Source organism: Pogona vitticeps, chromosome 13, assembly GCF_051106095.1.
Source record: "Pogona vitticeps strain Pit_001003342236 chromosome 13, PviZW2.1, whole genome shotgun sequence".
Taxonomy (NCBI): domain Eukaryota; kingdom Metazoa; phylum Chordata; class Lepidosauria; order Squamata; family Agamidae; genus Pogona; species Pogona vitticeps.
Genome location: NC_135795.1, coordinates 9,809,420 through 9,822,821, shown reverse-complemented (window position 1 = coordinate 9,822,821; position 13,402 = coordinate 9,809,420). Strand labels below are relative to the sequence as shown.

Sequence of the window (13,402 nt, the reverse complement as noted above, 5' to 3'; positions counted from 1 at the left end):
TCGCTGCCCGGTAAGCGAGGGCAGGGTGTGAAAACGGAGCGGGCGGCCATTTTCTTCTTCCAGCGGCCATTTTGGAACCGCCGATCAGCTGTTCCGCAAACATCGCAATGCGAAGATCTAAAACATCGCAATGCGGATTCGTCGTTAAATGGTGCACTCGTTAAGCGAGGCAGCACTGCCTCAAATGTAGGATAGTCTATTGTCATCCATGGCATTCCGTTTTATGCTTGAATAGCTTGTACCTGAAGTATCAGCCCTATGGACCCATTGCGATCGTCTGATTTCTTTTGCCCCTTCTTCCTTGCTAAGGAGTGCCTTGTTATAGTTCCTCAGGGACATTCTAGGAATTTGATCCTTGGGAAATTCCTAGATTCAATGTTCTGCTCTGTACCACTTCTTGCTGTTCATCTCCTACCGGCAGTCGGTCATCACCCTGGCTGTTTCAGCTTTAGATGTTGTGGTAGCTCTAAGCTCATGGTTCTTCAATGGCTTGACCCCCTTTTATAATAGCCAAGTGACTCGTGACACACACACCTGCCACGTTTCCATAAAAAAAGGCATTTTTAATGGGGCAAGAGCATTCCTTCTCAAAAAGCAGAGGCTTCTTTCTCCCCTCAAGGGCCTGTTTCTCACACATGCACACTAACTTTAATATTGTGCTCTGAAAGGTGAAGGAAGAAATAATTTAGAATCCATAGAATAGTGAGGTTGGAGGGGGCCTATAAGGCCATCTAGTCCAACCTCGTGCTCGATGCAGGAATACAGGCAGAATTTGTCTTCCCAGCAGGTCATACGCACGATGATTTGGGTCTCAGTCCCACTATTGTTTCCTTCTTTAAGATCATTAACTAAGCCATCATAAAATCATTGATCTCACAAATTGGATAGTTCAATGGTTTGGGTATCTGGCTATGGAGCTAGAGGCTGAGAGTTTGATTCCGGACTGTGACAAGGGAGGATGATCTACAGCAGTGGTCCCCAACCTTGGGCCTTCAGATGTTCTTGGACTTCAACTCCCAGAAGCCTTCCCATCATCTCTGCTGGCCAGTATTTCTGGGAGTTGAAGTCCAAGAACATCTGGAGGCCCAAGGTTGGGGACCACTGATCTACAGGGTCACCTCCAACCTGTAAAATATTCCTTTAGTTCATAGGTGAACAATGGTGGCCATCTAGATATTTTTAATTTAAATTTAGCTCCCACAATCCCACATCACTGGCCGTTGGAAGGGCAGGTCAGATCATCTAGAAGGCCATAAAGGACAAGACTGGGCCAGTAGGTGCAAATCAGAATATTTTTGAGTTTTCTGCATCTTATCCTTAGGTCAAAATAGTTTAAAACTTGGGGTTCAAGTAGACCAATGCAAAATGGAGTGATATGGAACGCCTTTGGCTCATGAAACCCGCTTACCAACCAAACAGAGTAGAGATCAGATACCAGATTTGAAAATAATAATAATTGTGTGCCATCAAGTCAATCCTGACTCATGGCAACCCATTTTGGCTGAGCCTCCGAATCGGTCGCTGGCTGAATATGAAACCTAAAAGAACTGATGTCATGGATGAGGTTGCATCTTGTCGAAAGCAAAACGAAGCTTCTTCTAGTCCTCTTAAGAAGTGTCGTCGTTATAGCAAGGCATATCTGTCGATGAGACCCTTCATGAGAAACTTTAAATAAATATATATGCACTTTATGGTTTTAAATCTTGAGTTAAGTCTCGGTGGTCTGCAGCAACAATAGATATTTAAAGGAGGTCCAATGGTAAAGAAAAGGTTAAGAACCACTGGTATAAATTATTCACTCACCATTGGTCTGTTTAATACTAATTCTCCCAAACCTTTCTATACAGTGGTGACTCGCTTGACGAGGATAATCCGTTCTAGCGAAATCGCTGTAGAGCGAAATCCTCGTCAAGCAAAATAAAAAAGCCCATTGAAACACATTGAAAACCATTCAATGTGTTCCAATGGGCGAAATACCTGCTCGTCCAGCGAAGATCCTCCATAGGGCAGCCATTTTCGGGTGCCTGTGCAGCGAAAAATGCCTCCTAAAAACAGCGGGGAGCCGTTTTGAGCAGCCGGTGGCCATTTTGAAAACCCGGCGATCAGCTGTTTTGATCATCATAATGCAAAGAATCAGTTCCTGAAGCAGGGAACCGATCGTTGGGAAGAAAACAAAAGCCCATTAAAACATCGTTTTGCGATCGCAATTGCGATCGCAAAAACATTGTCGTGAAGCAGATTCATCATCAGGTGGGGTAATCGTTAAGCGGGGCACCACTGTATGTGTTTTGAAAGGCAGCAGAATTTAAGGGAACAGGAAGAAGCTTCACCTTCTGTTGTCTTAAGTCTGCTCAGCACAGGAGCTGCAAAACAGCCCCATCTCTATGTGACTCACAATAGTGTACTTCTGTGGGTTTAAGCTACCAGAGGTTTGGCACTAGTCCTAGACAACATGCAACGCTGAAATTTTATTTTATTTTATTTAAGGTGGGCTGAACAGCCGAGGTCGGTTCCCTTCTCAAGGATTTCACAACAAAACAGAACACTCGTCTGCTCGGCCAAGGAAACAAAATAAATTGCGGTGTCTTCTTGAACCTCTAGAAGCTACTGAAGGGAACAACCCCTCCAAAAAAAAAAAAAGCAGAGAACTGAAAATACCACCAAACTAATTTATCGTATACTGCTACAGTGACTCTCTTCAAAGCAGGCATTTGCATATACATTGAGAGGACCTTGATAAGCTCTGAATCATAAGAGAAGTTTGGCAGATGGTGGAGCACGGATGGGATGGGGGGGTGGGGAAAGATGTACCAGGCAATTTTCTAAAGTTGCGCACCGACTGCGTTCAAGGTTAGACGGGGTGGAAAGATATTTAGAACAACTTTTTTAGGAACCGTTCCAAGAGGCTTAAATCCAATAACTCGTCCCAGAAAGAGGGGAAACAACTGAATCAAGGGAACTGGGGTCACTCAACATTTAGGTAAGTCCCGCTGACACAAGGGGGTCTACTCTAATTGGGAGCAATAATATGACTGAGCCCAACAGACAGACAGATTTGTGTAGAGGAGGACTGTAGTATTCTTAGGGGATCAGTTCCAAGCCCCTCCCCTGTGGATGCTGAAAACACAGATGTATCAAATGCTATACGTTGCATGGTATCTGGGCTTCTACTAGTGGACAGTTTTGATAAATACATACTGGAAATACAGTGGTACCTCGCTTAATGAGGATAATCCGTTCCAGCGAAATAGCTGTAGAGCGAAATCCTCGTTAAGTGAAATAAAAAATCCCACGGAAACACATTGAAAACCTGTTCAATGCGTTCCAATGGGCTGAATAACTCACCGTCTGGCGAAGATCCTCCATAGGGGTGGCCATTTTCGTTGCCTGTAAAGTGAGGAATCCGTCCAAAAACACAGCGGGGAGCCATTTTACACAGACAGTGGGTGGCCATTTTGAAGTCGCCGATCAGCTGTTTTAAAAACGTCATCTAGTGAAGAATCGGTTCCCGAGGCAGGGAAAAGCAAAAGCAATCGCAAAACAGTCATCGTATAGCGGTTTCATCATTTAACGAGGTAATCGTTAAGCGATTACACATAAATAAGCATTTCTGGTTTTTTTATTTAATATTTTCAGCCAATGGATAAATAAATCAGTGGATACTGATCCCGCAGATATGGTGTGTGTGTGTGCTACTGTATTTATTCTCAAAGTGGTCTACTTTTAAGTAGGGATGTTGCTGCATGGGGAAAACTGCACCCATTTATTTGGTGGCCCAGAACTTCTATAGCCAAGGAAGAGATGAGTATCATGGCCATCAGCTCTACTAGTAACCCTTGCAGCAGCCTGCAGTAGCAAAAGAGCGGAGAGCACTGCTGAAAAGCTGGCTCCTTTTAGCCAGTTCCCTCCCAGATTGTTTTCATTACCATCATAATAAGAACTGGAATGTATGTATAAGAACCAAGGCCTTTGTTTCTTTGTTTTCCTTTTCCCTCTTCATCCTTTCTTCCTTTTGTGTCATGACTTCTAGTTCATAATCCTGCAGGGAGGGTTATTCTGACTTCTATTGAAGATATGTCAACCGCTTTGAATGTACATCCCTTTTTCATTACAGAGAAGCAAAATTCTTTATGTACGTAAATAAAGAAATGGTCAATAAATCAATACTTTACTGACAAATCAACACTGAGTGCTCACTGGAAGGATAGATCCTGAAGCTGAGGCTCCAGTACTTTGGCCATCTCATGAGAAGAAAAGACTCCCTGGAAAAGACCCTGATGTTGGGAAAGTGTGAGGGCAAGAGGAGAAGGGGACGACAGAGGATGAGATGGTTGGACAGTGTCCTCAAAGCTACCAACATGAATCTGACCCAACTCTGGGAGGCAGTGGAAGACAGGAGGACCTGGCGTGCTCTGGTCCATGGGGTCACGAAGAGTCAGACATGACTAAACAATTAAACAACAACAATAAATAAATAATATAAATAAATAAGAGACATCACCTTGCCGACAAAGGTCCGCATAGTCAAAGCTATGGTTTTTCCTGTAGCGATGTACGGAAGTGAGAGCTGGACCATAAAGAAGGCTGACCGCGGAAGAATTGATGCTTTTGAATTGTGGTGCTGGAGGTGATTCTTGAGAGTCCCCTGGACTGCAAAGAGAACAAACCTATCCATTCTGAAGGAAATCAACCCTGAGTGCTCACTGGAAGGACAGATCCTGAAGCTGAGGCTCCAATACTTTGGCCATCTCATGAGAAGAGAAGACTCCCTGGAAAAGACCTTGATGTTGGGAAAGTGTGAAGGCAAGAGGAGAAGGGGACGACAGAGGATGAGATGGTTGGACAGTGTCATCGAAGCTACCAACATGAATTTGACCCAACTCCGGGAGGTAGTGGAAGACAGGAGGGCCTGGCGTGCTCTGGTCCATGAGGTTACGAAGAGTCGGACACGACTAAACAACTAAACAACAACGACAACCAAGGATGGGGACTTCAGTCATGTGACTCACTCTGGAGTTGGACTGAATTCACACCAAAAACTCCATTCAGTGGGGTTTAATAGGGATTTGGGGTTTGGAACTTGGGACCTGGCTGGCACCAAAGGCTCAGATTCGGATTTGGGATTCATACTCAAAGATTGCCAACATCCCTTCTATATACTGGTAGAATCCATTAGTGCCATGGTTATTATAACTACCACCCCAATTACCAGCCTACATATCTCTTCTATTTATACCCTTTATTCCTGCATCTGCGTCTCGACTGATACCAATCGGTATCACTAGCAACGTTGTTTACCCCAGTAGCCAGCTGGAAAAAAAGTGAACTGTATTATAAAAAAAGAGAACGTTTCGCATGCAGCCAAACAAAGCTCGCAGGGTGGTGGAGAAACGTGGCAATGACAGGCCTCAAAGGAAGAACAAAGCAACACGAATTAAAGAGAAGAATAATGAAGTTAAAAGAACAAGGCATTTGATAAGGCTGTCCTGGTTTTTTTTTTTAAAGAAAGAAAAATAATAAACCTAATGAAATGATGAGACAAGAGGAGAATAAAGGGTGATGGATGCACACTTTGAGTGTCATTTGCATAAGTACAAATGGGCCAGAACAAATGTTTGCTTTTCACTTACGGGGCCCTCTATTGAAGGCAGCTTCTAATGTTCCATTCCCTGATGCACACTTTTGAAGCCGTTTGCAGAGAAGCAGCCGAAAGGGATGGTTTTAAAAGAAAAGGAAAAAAAATCTCAAAAGATCAGATTTATTAGCTGTGAATGGCAAGGATTATAGAAGCATCGAACTCTAGGGCCAGAAGGGACCAGAAGGTTCATTTTTCCCGCTGATGAAGAAAATTGATCTAAAGCATCTCTAACGGAGGACCGCCCATCCTCTGCTCAAAGATGTTCAGTGAAGAAAAGGCCACCAACCTCCAGGCGAGTCTATTTGGCTGCTAAGCAGCTTGGAATTGCATTAGGTGTTTTTGCTGCAGCAGCACACTGTTGACTCATGTGGCCTACAAAGACTCCTTTTTCATATGCCCTTTTCCCAAGTGTCACCCATTCTGTATTTGAGGATCATAATGTTTCTGCCTAAACTTTCCATCCATCCATCCATCCATCCATCCATCCATCCATCCATCCATCCATCCATCCATCCATCCATCCATCCATCCATCCATTTTCTATCTATTTCAATCCTCCACTGTGCCTCCTTGATAGGGATGGATTCAATGATCCAAAGGGTTCTTTCCATCTCTACATTTCTAAGATGATTGCCTCGACTCCGGCTTAATCAGCTTGCTCACACATTAACCAGAACAGATGAACAATAGGATTGGGGGAGAAATCAATGCCATTCTGAGTTCAAAGCAAACCTAAGTAAGATTTCAACCTATTTGGAACTTGCAACTGAGTTCTCTTGCAAGATTTGCTTTAGATTTTCCCACAGAGAAAGGGGGGGAAAGCACACCAAAAGTTGCATGGTGGGGGACAGTTTGTGAAACCACATCTATAGTGGTAAAAACGACATTCCAAAATTTAGTATACTAGAAGAACTGCATTTCACAATGAAGCCAACATTGAAAGATTAGTTCATTCCTAGCAGGGGCAGCTGGTTTTCTGAGCATGGGGGGAGAAAAGAAGGTGAGATCTGATAGCACTTTTTAAATACAGTGGTGCCCCGCATAGCGAGGTTAATCCGTTCCGGATTAACCCTCGCTATGCTAAATCGTCGCTAAATGGGTAGGGGAAATGTATTGGAACGCATTAAACTTCATTTAATGCGTTCCAATACCTTTGTTACTTACCCGTTCAGTGAGGATTCCAGGTGCCAGCAGCCATTTTCGCGCCTTCGCTAAGCGAGGGCAGGGCGCGAAAACGGCTGCCGGCAGCCATTTCCGGGCTGCCGGCGGCCATTTTGGAACCGCCGATCAGCTGTTCGGTGGCTCCAAAATGGCCGCCGCAATACCCGATCTTCGCAATGCGGGTTTTCCCCATTGCGACGATCGGGGATGTTTCCGTATAGCGATCCCGAAAAAGGGATCGCTATACGGAAACATCGCTATACGGTGCGCTCGTTAAGCGAGGCACCACTGTACTCGAAAGGCTGTCATACAGAGGAGGGACAGGATCTGTTCTCCATCATCCCAGAGTACAGGACATGTAATAATGGGCTCAAGCTACAGGAAGCCAGGTTTAGGCTGAATTTCAGGAAAAACTTCTCAACTGTTAGAGCAGTACAACAATGGAACCAGTGGAAGGTGTTGAATGCTCCAACGCTGGGGGCATTCAAGAGAAAATTCAACTATCATCTACTTTGGTCTAGATTCCGGCATTGAGCAAGGGTGTGGGCCTGATGGACTTATTAAAAATCACAACATGTAAATTGGGATATAATGCCCAAAATCCATTTGTGTTGCTGTGCAAATGGCATAATCCTTAAAGATTTCTTTCTTACTATATTTGTATCACAGCATCGCACAACTTTAAAGTATGTATATGACATTTAGATAAAATTAGAAACAAATTAAAATGTTACAATCATTAGATTATTTTTTGACCAGAAGCAGGCTATTTCAATAGCATATTTTGGTTTATTCGCGAAGGCTTTCACGGCCGGGATCTAATGGTTGTTCTGGGTTTTTCGGGCTCTTTGGCCGTGTTCTGAAGGTTGTTCTTCCTGATGTTTCGGCAGTCTCTGTGGCCGGCATCTTCAGAGGACAGCAACTTGTGAGTAAGTGTTGCTGTCCTCTGAAGATGCCGGCCACAGAGACTGGCGAAACGTCAGGAAGGACACCCTTCAGAACACGGCCAAAGAGCCCGAAAAACCCAGAACAACCATATTTTGGTTATTTGTTAGACTTTTTTTGTACATGGGGTGGAATCATGTAAGTGTTGTGTTCATTAAATACCTCCACAGTCACAGAAAATTTGTCCTGGGTCCAAATAGCCCCTTTATACTTGATTAGCCCCTAAGTTGCATGCTGAGTCCTACAACTGAGTACTCAACTGAGTCTACACTGATTTCTTAACTTGAAGCAATTGACATCCCAAAGTTAAGCTGTTTGTGATACAGTAGGATAACTAGGTAACAGGATCTGACCATTAATAAGAGAGTATGATTCTGTAATTGGTCACCCAATGGATTGTATGGCCAAGTGAAACCAGATCTCCTAAATCCTCATGCAACACATGAGCCTCTATACCATGCTGGTTCTTTACACTCCAAATATATATCTTCAGCCCGGTTTGTCAAAGATGTTTTTCTAGTTGTTGTTTGTAATTGATTAATTAATTCCTTGTGGGAACGTCTCTCCCAATGCCATCTGCCAAACCCGCTAGATCATCATAGGTGACGCTTCTCTGAGTCACCACCCCAAAGGATCTTCTACAAGAAGTAGGGCCTTCCTCGTGGTGGGTCCTCGTGGTTCACCTGACCCTCTGCCTGTGGATATTCAGGAGGCAACTGAAGACGTAGTTCTTCTGGGAGGTTTTCCACACCAGCCTTGTTGACTGCCCATATTTTGTTGGCTTTTCCCTCTGCCTTATTGGTTTGGGCCATCTGTTTTTATAGTGACTTGCTCACTGTTTTTAGCATTCTTATTTCTATTTTTGTTTGGTGTTGTATCTATTGGAAACCAGAGTCGTGCCTCGGCAACCAACACGAGTGGCATACAAATTGAAAGAAAGAAGCAACTACATATGCCCAGCTAGCTTTGTGATGTAGAGAGCAATCAGAGCAGAGATAATCCTCAAGGATCACAGGAAGGGTGAAAGCAGTAAGGACGAGAGAATTCAGTTTTATAGAAAAAAAAGAGTCAGTTTTAATCCTGCATCTCGGGACCTGAAATAGAGAAGAGGTGTCTTCTGCCGGTCCAGATTTACTTTCCTTCACCCACGAGATGTTTGCAGGAAGAACAATGAACAAAGGAGCAGAGAAAGCCATGCGAGGATATTTGTGGTCAACCATTTCTTCATTTCACTACACTCCAGGAGGTTTGCACATGTTTCCTGCCTCCCTCAGGAAGTTTGGGGTTGCAACCGTTGACTCACTGCTTGAGTCAAGGCATTTTAAGCAAAAAGGGGAGATGAAAAGAAAAAGCTCAAAAAAAAAAATAGCACTGAGCATAGAAGGAACAAAACAACTTTATCAAAGGTCATAGAACCGTTCTGTTGAAGCAGCAGCTTCCATTACACTTCAAAGAGCCGGGACAAAGCCCGAAAGTCTGCTCTTCTCCCTTCGTGCATCACCATAACCTGGAGACGGGGAAGTTATTTTTCAATTTTAATTAGTCATGGTTCCTTTTCTGAGACCAGAAAAATTATGAACGGGCATTCTTGTTCAAATTTTTTTTGAAAGTAATGATTAACTTTGTTGTTGCTCAAGTGGAACTATCGTATTTTTCCATGTATAAGACTATACTTTTGTCTAAAGTCTTTCGACTAAAAATTGAAGGTCATCTCATACACGGAAGCTGAGGAGAGAACAAACACCAGTGGAGGGGAAAGCAGGGCTCAAAGTGATCCTGCAGTGCTTTAATCTATTCCCTCCTACACTTGCTAAGCCCCACTCAGATTTCTTAATTTGGGGTTAGAAAAGTGGGGGCGTCTTATACACAGAAAAATACAGTAAAAGATTTAAAAGTAACTGTTTAGTTTGCTAGCTGGCTGGATAGCTCAGCGGTTTCTGTATCTGACTGCAGAGCCAGAGGTGGGGAATTCAATTCCCCATCGTGTCTCCTGTGAAAAGAGCCAGCCTGTATAGCCTTGGGCAAGCTGCACAAACCCAGGACGTCCCCTGAAGAAGAGAATAGTAAACCATTTCTAATTATTCTGTACCTAGAAAACTTGAAAAGGTCCACCGTAAGTTAGAATTGACCTGACAGCATGTGGTGGTTGTTGTTGTGGTTGTTGTAGCCTCGTGGCGCAGTGGTTAAACCACTGTACTGCAGCTAAAACTGTGCTCACGACCTGGGGTTCAAATCCCAGGTAGCTGGCTCAAGGTTGACTCAGCCTTCTATCCTTCCGAGGTCAGTAAAATGAGTATCCAGCTCGCTGGGGGGGGCAATGTGTAGCCTGCATAATTAAATTGTAAACCGCCCAGAGAGTGCTTGAAGCACTATGGGGTGGTATATAAGCAGCACGCTTTGCTTTTTGCTTTGCTTTAATTTAGGTTGCTGTTTCTAAAATGGAACTAAAAGAGTTGCTATTTTTAAAAAATTGAATGCTGTAAGCCACTGGTTTGTGATGCAAGATATATTCTCCACCTGAAAACACACTGTCCACCGGCTCACGTCATCATTACTTCAATAGCCAAAGTAGCACAGCTACTCTTTAAAAAGTTGCAGTTACATCACAGTTGTTACATTTCAGTTGCAATGAAACCAATTATGGCTTTACTATTGGAATAGATTATTGCAGGTAGGTAGTTACTTTTAAGCTCCGTGGTAAATTTATTAAAATTCCCTAAGAAGTAACTAAGCAGAGGTTTAGGTGGAGAAGGTAGAGAGAGCATATACACTGGAAAACATTTTTACAATTTTATTTTCATACATGCTACAACATATGCACTAATCTATCTCAGTCTCTCTGTGTCAATATAATTAGTCCTATTCAGTCTTTACTTACCCACATAGGGAAATCAGCCTTGGCACGGGGAGGAGCAAGCTGCTCCTTGCCAGGGATGTTTCCAAGGTCTATAAATAATGACCAAATAGGGCTTCTGTCTGTCTTTCTATCTCTAGTGTGAATGTTAGACCTCCAGAAACTTTGACTGATCAACCTTTCCTTAATCTGTTCCTACAAGCCTTCAGGACATACTAAGTAACTTTAAGAGAAATGGAAGTTAGGTCTTTGTATCCAGTAAGGTTCGGTGTATCTTAGAAGTGGTAAGAAAAAGGAATGTGGAAAGAACACCCGTCACTTCACATTTTAATTTGAGTTGCCTAACTTGACCAATTTCGACATTTTTGAAGCTTCTACCTAAACGCACAGTTTTTTTCATCTTGGAGAGGGCACGGGTTTGCCTGAAAAATCCAATGGCTAGCCTCAACTAGAGTAGACCCATTGAACCAATTATTGAATGGTAAGTCAAGCTGACGACTGAATGGTAAGTCAGAAGCTGACGACACATACGAAGATCCAGGTCTATAGAGCCTGTGTCCTAAGCACACTCCTGTACTGCAGTGAGTCCTGGACCCTTTGTGAACGGCAGGAGAGGAAGCTGAACACCTTCCATATGCGTTGCCTCCGACAGATTTTTGGTATCACCTGGCAGGACAAAGTTCCAAACAGAGTAGTCCTAGAACGAGCTGGAATATTCAGCATGTATACATTACTGAAACAGCGACGTCTACGTTGGCTTGGGCACGTCGTGAGAATGGCTGATGGTCGGATTCCAAAGGATCTCCTGTATGGAGAATTAGTGCAGGGAAAGCGCCCCAGAGGGAGACCACAGCTGTGATACAAGGACATCTGCAAGCGAGATCTGAAGGCCTTAGGAATAGACCTCAACAGATGGGAAACCCTGACATCTGACCGTTCAGCCTGGAGGCAGGCGGTGCATCATGGCCTCTCCCAATTTGAAGAGACACTTGCCCAGCAGGCTGAGGCAAAGAGGAAGTCACAAAAGCAGCAAAACCAGGGAGCTGGACAGGGGACAGATTGGATTTGTCTTCAGTGTGGAAGGGATGGTCACTCTCGAATTGGCCTCCTCAGCTACACTAGACGCTGTTCCAAGTCCTCCATACAGAGCACGTTATCATAGTCTTTCGAGACTGAAGGATGCCTAACTAAGTCAATATTCAAATAGCAACACATTGATTCAACAGGCTTATTCTAATTGGGACAGGCCATTGGATTTAGGCCTTTTTAAAAAAAAAAAAAATCTAAAATAGGTGTAAGTGAAATTGACCTATTTCCCCATCCCTAGCCAAAGATGGGTCTTCAGCACTTTGGACAGAGCCCGGGGGGGAAACAGCTTGTCCCACCATAAACCATGTTGCCCCCTTCCCGAATCATTCTTGTCCTTCATTGCCTTTCTCAAGTTCTACCCTCTAACTGAGGACATAGGCTCTTAAAGGGTCTGTGATATGTAAAAGCTGAATGTCAGCATTGTTGGGTCAGTGTTCAAAGGGGAAAAAAAGGATAAAGCCATATGGCCTATGTAAAAAAATCAAAATGAAGGGCATGAGAAGTGTTTCTGCTAGATGATGGAGATGCAACCCAACACCCAAGTTCACAGTTTCAATTGTGGTCCTCTATTGTAAATTTTGAGACTTTCAGCTTTAATGTGGTCAGATTTATTTATTCACTTTTCCATGCCTCCCTCATCCTACAGCCTCCCCCAAATTCTGAAATGCCCACTCTGATGAAGAGTGCTGTGGGGCTCAGAAGCTCTGAAGATTTTTGGTATCCAACAGAGATGTGTCTCTTGTCTTATACAGGGAGGCTCAGCAGTGTAGTTGAATCCATTCTCCCTACCCCCCCCAACATGCAACCTTCTTGTTTCAGGGTGGAGATGTTCAGGACGTCCGGGGGCTGAGTTTCCACCCCAAGGCTTATCATGGACCATTGCTGAAAATAACATAAACATCTGGAGAACTTGTTTCTTTAAAAGAAAAAGAAGAAAACAGGAAGCACCAGGATAACCACTTCCTGTTTTCAGGATTTTGAAGGCTTTGTGGGGGATCTGCTGCTCTTGGAAACTTCTAGGAGCTTCAAATGACTTTTTTTTTTTGGCACAAACAAATTTTTTTTTGGAAGGAGTCTTAGTGAAGGAAAGAAGTTTCCGGAAGCCCACACGTAACCACAGGCAGCTGTGGCCTGCACTCTGCCACCCTTGTAACACAGATTTGTTTCACTGTGAGCTTTAATGCACTCTGATTTTGTGGATTGGAGCTGGCTTGTCAAAAACCAGAGTCTGTATATCAGGAAAGACTGATGGCCTAAATATTTGTATCCTTTGTGTACAAGGAACTAGACTGTAATCCATGAATGTTCTCACTGAAATATGTCCGAGAGTCTCAGAGATACCACAAACGTTCCCTGTTTTTATCTTGCCTTTGTTACATATGATTATCGCAACCCACCAAGAGAACTGCATATTATGGAGCGGCACACAAAGAAATAAACAAATATATCCCTATTTTAACCTGTGATGTAAGAGTTCGGATAGGTTTTGGAAGTATACCTCTCTTGAGTCTCCTGAGCTTCATTTTTAGAAAGAAAACATACTGGTCCTCAAGGTGACAATGAGGATGGTGGCAGAAAAAGAAATGCAGAGGAGGAGGGCTGAGTTCTTGAAAAAGCCAATCTGCTGGAAAGAGAAGCGTTGGTCAGTTTTTCTCAGTCAGCAAAGCATGCCACACTCTCTAGCTTCAGTTCTGAAGCCTTCTCTCCTCGTGCAT

The 13,402-nt window shown here is 43.6% G+C and overlaps 1 long non-coding RNA gene across 1 annotated transcript in view; it reads left to right on the top strand.

The window, feature by feature from the left end:
- Positions 1-5,497, top strand: part of LOC140702559 (uncharacterized) — a 29,816-nt gene extending 24,319 nt beyond the window's left edge. The window contains exon 3 of the long non-coding RNA XR_012081763.2: positions 2,488-5,497. This is a non-coding gene — a long non-coding RNA (uncharacterized LOC140702559). The remainder of the gene's footprint in view (positions 1-2,487) is intronic.
- The last annotated feature ends 7,905 nt before the right edge of the window (positions 5,498-13,402 follow it).